Below are 8,234 nucleotides of genomic sequence, written 5' to 3' on the forward strand. Positions count from 1 at the left end.
GATGTTCATAACATCTTGAGTCGCTGGGAAGGGGGGCGCATCACCAAGCGGTGCATCAAGGACATGAGCCTTTTGGGAAACCGTGAGGAGAATCCTCAGATTATGGGCCCAGTCTAGAAAGTTACTTCCATCATCTTTCAGCTTGGCTTTCTCTAAGAACACATTAAAATTCAGGGGTGCTATTGCGCGAGCCATTGATCTAGAACATAAATTTGCAAAGATTACTTAGACTATTGTTCAAGATAATGAGTTTAGTTATTCATATTACTAAAAACTCCCACTCAAATTGACATCTCTCTAGTCGTTCGAGTGATACATGATCCAAACCCACAAACCCAAGTCTGATCATCATGTGAGAAGAGGTGGTTTCAATGGTGAACATCTTCATGTTGACCATATCTACTATGTAACTCATGTTCTACCTTTCGGTATCTTGTGTTCTGAGGCCATGTCTGTACATGCTAGGTGTTGGAAATATGCCCTACAAGCAAAAATAAATTGGTTAATATTATATTTCCTTATTCATGATAATCGTTTATTATCCATGCTAGAATTGTATAGATTGGAAACTCAAATACATGGGTGGATACATAGACAACACACTATCCTTATTGAGCCTCTGAAGGACTAGCTCGTTGATCAAAGATGGTCAAGGTTTCCTAACCATAGACATGAGATGTCGTTTGACAATGGGATCACATCATTAGGAGAATGATGTGATGGACAAGACCCAAACTATGTATGTAGCATATGATCGTGTCAGTTTATTGCTACTGTTTTCTGCATGCCAAGTATCTCTACCTATGACCATGGGATCGTGCAACTCCTGGACACCGGAGGAAAGCCTTGTCTGTATCAAACGTCACAACGTAACTGGGTGACTATAAATGTTCTCTACAGGTATCTTCGAAGGTGTTTGTTGGTTGGCATGTATCAAGACTGGGATTTGTCACTCTGTATGGCGGAGCCGTATCTCTAGGGCCCACTCGGTAATACAACATCATAATGAGCTTGTAAGCAATGTGATTCAAGAGTTAGTCATGGGATTTCGTATTACGAAAGGAGTAAAGATACTTTCCGGTAACGAGATTGAACTAGGTAAAGACACTTACTGAAAACCGAATCTCGGGCAAGTAACATACCAATGGACAAAGGGAAGAACGTATGGGATTAACTAAATCCTTGACATAGAGGTTTGGTCGATAAAGATCTTCATAGAATATGTAGGAGCCAATATGGGCATCTAGGTCCCGCTATTGGTTATTGACCGGAGAGGGTCTCGGTCATGCTTGCATAGTTCTCGAACCCGTAGGGTCTGCACACTTAAGGATCAGTGACGTCTCGGTATAGTTGAATTATGTATGTTGGTGACCGAAGGTTTTTTGGAGTCCCAGATGAGACCTCGGATGTCACGAGGAGTTCCGAAATGGTCCAGAGACGAAGGTTGATATAGAGGAAGATGGTATTTGGGCTCCGGAATGGTTTCGGACATTTCCGGTATTGTACCAGGAATGATGAGTGGGTTCTGGGGGTCCGTCGGGAGACGTCCACCCACTTGAGGGGGCACATGGGCCTAAGAGGTAGCGCACCAGCCCTTAGTGGGTTGGGCGGCCAGCCCCTAAAGGCCCTTGCACCAAAGAGGTGGGACGGAATCCTACAAGGAGTAGGACTCCACCTCCCTTAGTGGAGTCAGATTCCTCCTCTTGGGTGCGACCAACCAAACCTAGGGAAAACCGTAGGGCTCCACCCCTTCGCCCTCCCTCCTATATATACAAGAGGGGAGAGAGGGCAGCCAACACACAATCAAAGGCACAACCCCTCTCCCTCCCTCTAGTTTGTTCTTCCTCTAGATTAGGTCTGGCAGTGCCCAGCGAAGCCCTGCCAGATCAGCTCCACCACTATCGCCACCATGCCGTTAGGCTGTCGGAGAACTCAACTACCTCTCTACCCTGTCTTGCTGGATCAAGAAGGCGGATATCGTCATCGAGCTATACGTGTGCTGAACATGGAGGTGCCGCCTGTTCGGCACTAGATCAGGATGGATCGTGATGAGAACGTGGGATGGATCGTGATGAGATCGCGGGACGGATCGTGATGGGATCGCAGGAAGGATTGCGATTTGGATCGCGAAGATGTTCGACTAACTCAACCACGTTATATAAGCTTCCGCTTAGCAATCTATAAGGGTGTGTGGATCCAATCTCTCCTATCGTAGATGGTCATCACCATGGATAGATCTTGTGTGCGCGTAGGAATTTTTTTTGTTTCCCATGCGACGTTCCCCAACACTAGGCTCGTCAAGTTTAACCCGAGTGTTCCGCATGTGCAAAACTGCCTTGCACCCGTTGTATGTGAACGTAGAGTCTATCACACCCGATCATCACACGGTGTGTCGAAACGATGAACTTTCACAATGGCGCACACCCAGGGAGAACACAATTTTATCTTGAAATTTTAGTGAGGGATCACCTTATAATGTTAGCATCCTCCTAAGCAAAACAAGGTGCATAAAAATGATGAAAGTCACATGAAATCATAAGTGACATGATATGGCCATGATCTTGTGCTTTTGATCTCCATCTCCAAAGCACCGACATGATCTCCATCGTCACCAGCACAACACCATGATCTCCATCATCGTGTTTCCATCAAGGTTGTCGCGCCAACCATGCTTGTACTACTGTTGATACAGTTTAGCGATAAAGTAAAGCATTACATAGCTCTTAATGATTGACACACAAGTCATACAATAATTAAAGACAACCCTATGGCTCCTACCGGTTCCCGTAGCATCGACAAGCAAGTCGACATTAACTATTGCAACATGATCATCTCATACAACAAATACATATCATCATGTCTTTGGCCATATCATATCACAACATACCGTGCAAAAACAAGTTGGACATCCTCTAATTTATCGTTGCACGTTTTACGTGGCTGCTATGGGTATTTACCAAGAATTCTTCTTATCTACGCAAAACCACAACGGTGATATACAAGTTGCTATTTAACCTTTTATAAGGACCGCCTTTGTCGAATCATATTTAACTAAAGTGGGAGAGACAGACACCCGCTAGCCATCTTTATGCAACAAGTTGCATGTCAGTCGATGGAACCGGTCTCTCGTACATGTACGAGTAAGGTTGGTTCACGCCGCTTTATCCCACAATACCGCTAAATCAAGAAAATACTAAGGAGGGAAGGAATCTGAATATCAGCGCCCACAAACTCCTTTGTGTTCTACTTGAGATGTCATCTACGCATAGACCTAGTTCTGATACCACAGTTGGGGAATGTTGCATGGGAAACAAAAACATTCCTACGCCCACCAAGACCGTTCTAGGAGATGCACATCTACGAGAGTAAAGACTGAATCTACATACCCTTGTAGATTGCTAAGCGAAAGCATTCAAGAGCGCGGTTGATGTAGTTGTACGTCTTCATGATCCGATCACGATCCGTCTCACGAACTCCTTGTCAAGCGCCGAATGGACGGCACCTCCGCATTCAACACACGTGCAGCTTGGTGACGCCTTCACCTCCTCGATCCAGCGAGCGATGGTGAAGTAGGAGCACGAGTCCTACGACAGCACGACGACGTGGTGAGATGATGGTGGTGATAGCTCAGCAGGGTTTCCTCGCCTGATGTTTAGAGGACAAGAACTACGAGGGAGAGGAGGAGCAGCGCCACGGCAAGATGTCGTCTGGCTGCCCTCTCTCTACCTCTCTATATATAGGGTTAAGGGTGGAGGGGAGGGCGCCATAGGGTTTCCCCTATGGGCCGGCGGCCAGGATGGGCGACGGCTAGGGTTGGGGTGCCCTCCCCCCACTTGGGTGCCTTGCCACCCAAGTTGGACAGGCTGATGCCCTGGGGGGAGGCCCTCCTCCCTTCGGCCAAAGTGGGCTGGGGTGTGGGTGGTGCCCAGACCCTTGTGGGATGGTGTGCCACCCCTCCTTGGCCCATGAGGCCGCCAACACTTGTCGGGGCCTCCCGAAAATCCTTTCGCTATTCTGTCATTCCCTTGTATTCCCTGGAATACTTCCGGACTCCGATACTCTTCATCCTATATATCAATATTCACCTCCGGACCACTCGAGAGTTCCTCGTAATGTCCGGTATCTCATCCAGTACTCGGAACAACCTATGTCCCACCAACAATATGACTCAATTATGCTCATATCGTCACCGTACCTTAAGCGTGTAGACCCTGCGGGTTCGAAAACTATGCAGACATGACCGAGACACTCTCCGGTCAATAACCAATAGCGGGACCTGGATGCCTATATTGGTTCCTACATATTCTGCGAAGATCTATATCGGTCGAACCTCGATGTCAAGGATTCAATCAATCTCGTATAAAATGCTCTTTGTCCATCGGTATGTTACTTGCCCGAGGTTCTATCGTAGGTATCTCCATACCTAGTTAAATCTCCTTACCTGCAAGTCTATTTACTCGTTCCGTAATACGAGATACCGTGGCTAACTCTTTAGTCACATTGCTTGCATGCTCATGGTGATGTTGACATACCTCTCGATCACACGGAGTGACAAATCCCAGTCTTGATCCATGTCAACTCAACCCACACCCTCGGAGATACTTGTATAGCACATTTATAGTCACCCACTTACGCAACGGCGTTTGATACACACAAGGTACTCCTCCGGTGTTAGTGAGTTGCATGATCTCATGGTCATAGGAATAGATACTTAACATGCAGAAAATAATAGCAATAAACTGACACGATCATATGCTACCTTCATAGTTTGGGTCTTGTCCATCACATCATTTTCCTAATGATGTGATCCCGTTATCAAATGACAACTCATGTCTATGGCGAGGAAACCTTGACCGTCTTTGATCAACGAGCTAGTCCATTAGAGGGTCACTAGGGAGAGTGTGTTGTCTATGTATCCACACATGTATTTGAGTTTCCAATCAGTACAATTCTAGCCTGGATAATAAACGATTATCACGAACAAGGAAACATAATAATAACCACTTTATTATTACCTCTAGGGCATATTTCCAACATCTAATGGAGACTGCTTTCCACCCTTTTCAGCACCATCTGAGGTGGTCGATCTGTAAGAAAATCAACATCAGAACATGAAATGCTATCAATGGCAAGATCAACATATGTCTTAATTTGCTCACAATCTAATGAAATAAGAAAAGAAAATCTCAGGTAACCACGTGATACACAAAGCAAAGGACATTTAAATCCTAAAACGTGAAGATGTTTGATATACATGGTGTTCTGCCATGATGACCAAGAAGAAAAGTAGTATAGAAGTAGAATTTATATAAACAAATAAGATGCACTATATTAGAAGAAATGATGAAATCAATTTCAGAACTTCCCTCTTCCCTACCCTACCCCTGATATACATTCAATTTTGTCGGACGCAAAATTCCAATAGAACAATAGGACTGATGGAATCAATTTCAGAACCACCATAAAGAACTAAACTAACTTCCAAACAAACATTTCAAGCTTGGAAGTGCCAAACATGCACATATTCATATAGTGGGTAGGAATGTAACAACAATTGTCTGCTTGCATAGGAAATAATGGTCATAATGGTGCCAATTGAACATAGATGAGTAACGAAATTAAAAACCAGAGAGTTGTGGAAGCAGTGACCTCAGGTGGTGTTTCCCTTGTGCTCCTGGCTCCGGCACCTAACGACCACGGGTCTATATTCCCTTCAAGTACAGGTAAAATCAGATCAATCTCCATCAGCAGACGAACCCAAGCCAACCAAGAACATGCATGGTGGTGGCGATAAATGTTCTTCACCATATTCGACGCTAGGAGTGCAGTGGAATACTCACCAAGGAAATCACTGCTGGAGAGGCCCTTGGCATAGACCAGATGCACCTCTAGAAGACCACACCCCATTGTTTTCTTCTCCCCGTGCTGCTGCTCCTCTCTTCCTCCCCTGGTTCTAAGTCGAGGCCTTGCCCCTCTGCTCGATCTGCTTCTGTCGAGGCCGGACCGAGGTCGCGCTATGGTTGCTACTCCTCTCTTGCTGACTCCTATTGAGTCCGGATTGAGGCCGCGCTCCTCACTCTAGCTCCTCATGCTGAGGCCGGACCATGGCCGTGCTGCGGTTATTACACCTCTCCTCCTCCTAAGCCCAGATCGAGGTTGTGCTCCTTGGCTCGAGCCGCCGCCTCGCTCTCCTTCTCTGTCACACCCCACTTATCCCCTTCACATCCCTCCTCCTTCCTAAGCTCGAAAAGGAGAGAGGGAAGCGGCTTGGGGGGAGGGCAGCAGGCGTAGGACCCAAGGAGAAGTAGAAGAGGCAGGATTGGGAGATTGGGGGAGAGGAGGCAGTGGATTGAGGAAAGAGTTGTTGCACGCTCGCTGCACTTGTGTTGATACCCGCTTGCTCTCTTTGCCATCTTCTCTCGCTGCTCGCGCACCCTGTTTTTAGCCGACGTGGAGGCCTTGGTTGTGCCTAGCACCCCTTCATCCTTTATAAGTAAAATGACATGGTCATCCTTGTCATCCTCATTCAGTAGCTCGATTAGCACCGCATTCTTCTTCTCAAGCGAACCCCGACGCTCCACTAGCTACCTCGCGAGTGGGTCGATGTTGTTGAAGTCGGCGAGGAAACAACGCCGAGTGTTGGCATCAGATTTTGGCATGGTCAATATTTTAATTAAAATGACTTCAAATTAAATAGTACTCAACATGAGAAAGTTCCATATAGTTAAAATGAGAAACTTTGATGTATTGGTCATCACTAACTGATCTCATCTAATGGGCTAAAACTATGCTCAAAGTACTTAGATTTTGTATTTAGAGTATTGTTCCGCTAATTATTCTCCCAAGACAGACTCATATGAAAAAATGTTCTACATGGATTGTCTTCGCCTCGTATGCAAAATGATCGATTATGGTATAAAAATCATCTTAACCCGAGGTCGCATGCGAAAGTTAGAGTCGTAGGGTGCAGAACCCTACGAGGAGGCAAAAGGTGGCGCGCCCAATCAGACACATGGCTGATATGTAATGATGTCAATTTCTTGTTTTGTGGGAGCGTTTTGGTCCACAAAACAGCCTCGATTCGAAAAACGTTCAACACGAAAAGTTGTCCCTCTCGTCAAAATGGTTAAATTTGCTTTTGGGCTCATAATCAGCCGATGTTGTTTGCGGCCTGTGAGACCCAAAAACCGAACTGTTGTCATAGTCTTGCCTAAATCCGAGTTCGGTTAACTTTGGAAAGATTTGGACGGGATTTGGAGTCTTTTCTTGTACGAAAGTTCAGACGCCTCATAAATAGATGAGAGTTGATGGTCGATTGAACAACACACAATCAAACAAATCAATCTACTACTTTTTCGTGTTCATCTACTTTTTATCCCACTCTCTTGTGTCTTCTTCTCATTCTTCGTCATTCTTCAAGACCGGAGGGCCGTGAACCTACGAGGTCCTGGGAACGGTCAGGCAGACCTAGGGCAGCCCATAGCCGTCACGCACCCTGACGGGGTCCCTCCCGGGCATGTGGGGTTTTAGGTCTGCAAAAGCACCTGCCGGACTACTTGCGTACCACATTTCCAGACGGATCTCCTTCGATGTGAGTTGCGGTGCATCACCCCCGACATGGAGGGTACACGGTGACATGTTTGTGTGCGAACACACTTTTTGGCGACTCCGCTGGGGACGAAGCTTTGAAAAGGCTCTAGCCCATTCTTGCTACGAAGAGATCGTCATCTAGGGTTTGCACACTACAAAGGTAATATGAATACCCAATTCACTTATGTAGATGCAAATAATGCATATGTTGTTGCTAGATCGTTTAATGATCATAATGTATCGGCTAGCCCTAGTTTTATGAATCATGCATCTAGTTATGTTCGACGAATAACTTGCACTATGTTAATCCAAAAATGTCGGTGGATAGGGGAATTGGCCATATGCTACTACTAGTTATTTGGCCAATTACCCTCAAACATCATATGCTACACCTCATGCTACCCGCAACTGTTGATGTTTATAATTCGGCTCCGCACCTTCACGGTCAAGGCCGAATAAGTGAAACTTCTGTAGGAGCACGAATGCCTTAACCTAGTACCGTAGCATATAATGATGCCCCTCGACAATTTCAAAATTTCAGCAACATATCATTGTCGGATGTGTCTAAAAGTGTTGGAGGGCAACCCGACGAATATTGGGCTAGAATTGGGCAAAAAAAGCTTAAAGATAGCCTAGCTGCAATG

General features: G+C 45.8%; 1 long non-coding RNA gene across 2 annotated transcripts; it reads right to left on the reverse strand.

Moving 5' to 3' along the window:
• Positions 1-318: 318 nt before the first annotated feature.
• LOC123412480 lies at positions 319-6,421 on the reverse strand. Of its 2 annotated transcripts, none has more exons than XR_006613519.1 (4): positions 5,841-6,421; positions 5,650-5,711; positions 5,016-5,087; positions 319-481 (listed from the first exon to the last, which is right to left on the reverse strand). It is a non-coding gene; the product is annotated as an uncharacterized LOC123412480 (long non-coding RNA). The 2 variants fall into 2 exon arrangements; XR_006613520.1 differs by lacking the exon at positions 319-481 and adding an exon at positions 2,642-2,680.
• Between the last annotated feature and the right edge of the window lie 1,813 nt (positions 6,422-8,234).

The sequence above is a fragment of the Hordeum vulgare genome, chromosome 1H (genome assembly GCF_904849725.1).
Source record: "Hordeum vulgare subsp. vulgare chromosome 1H, MorexV3_pseudomolecules_assembly, whole genome shotgun sequence".
Lineage (NCBI taxonomy): Eukaryota > Viridiplantae > Streptophyta > Magnoliopsida > Poales > Poaceae > Hordeum > Hordeum vulgare.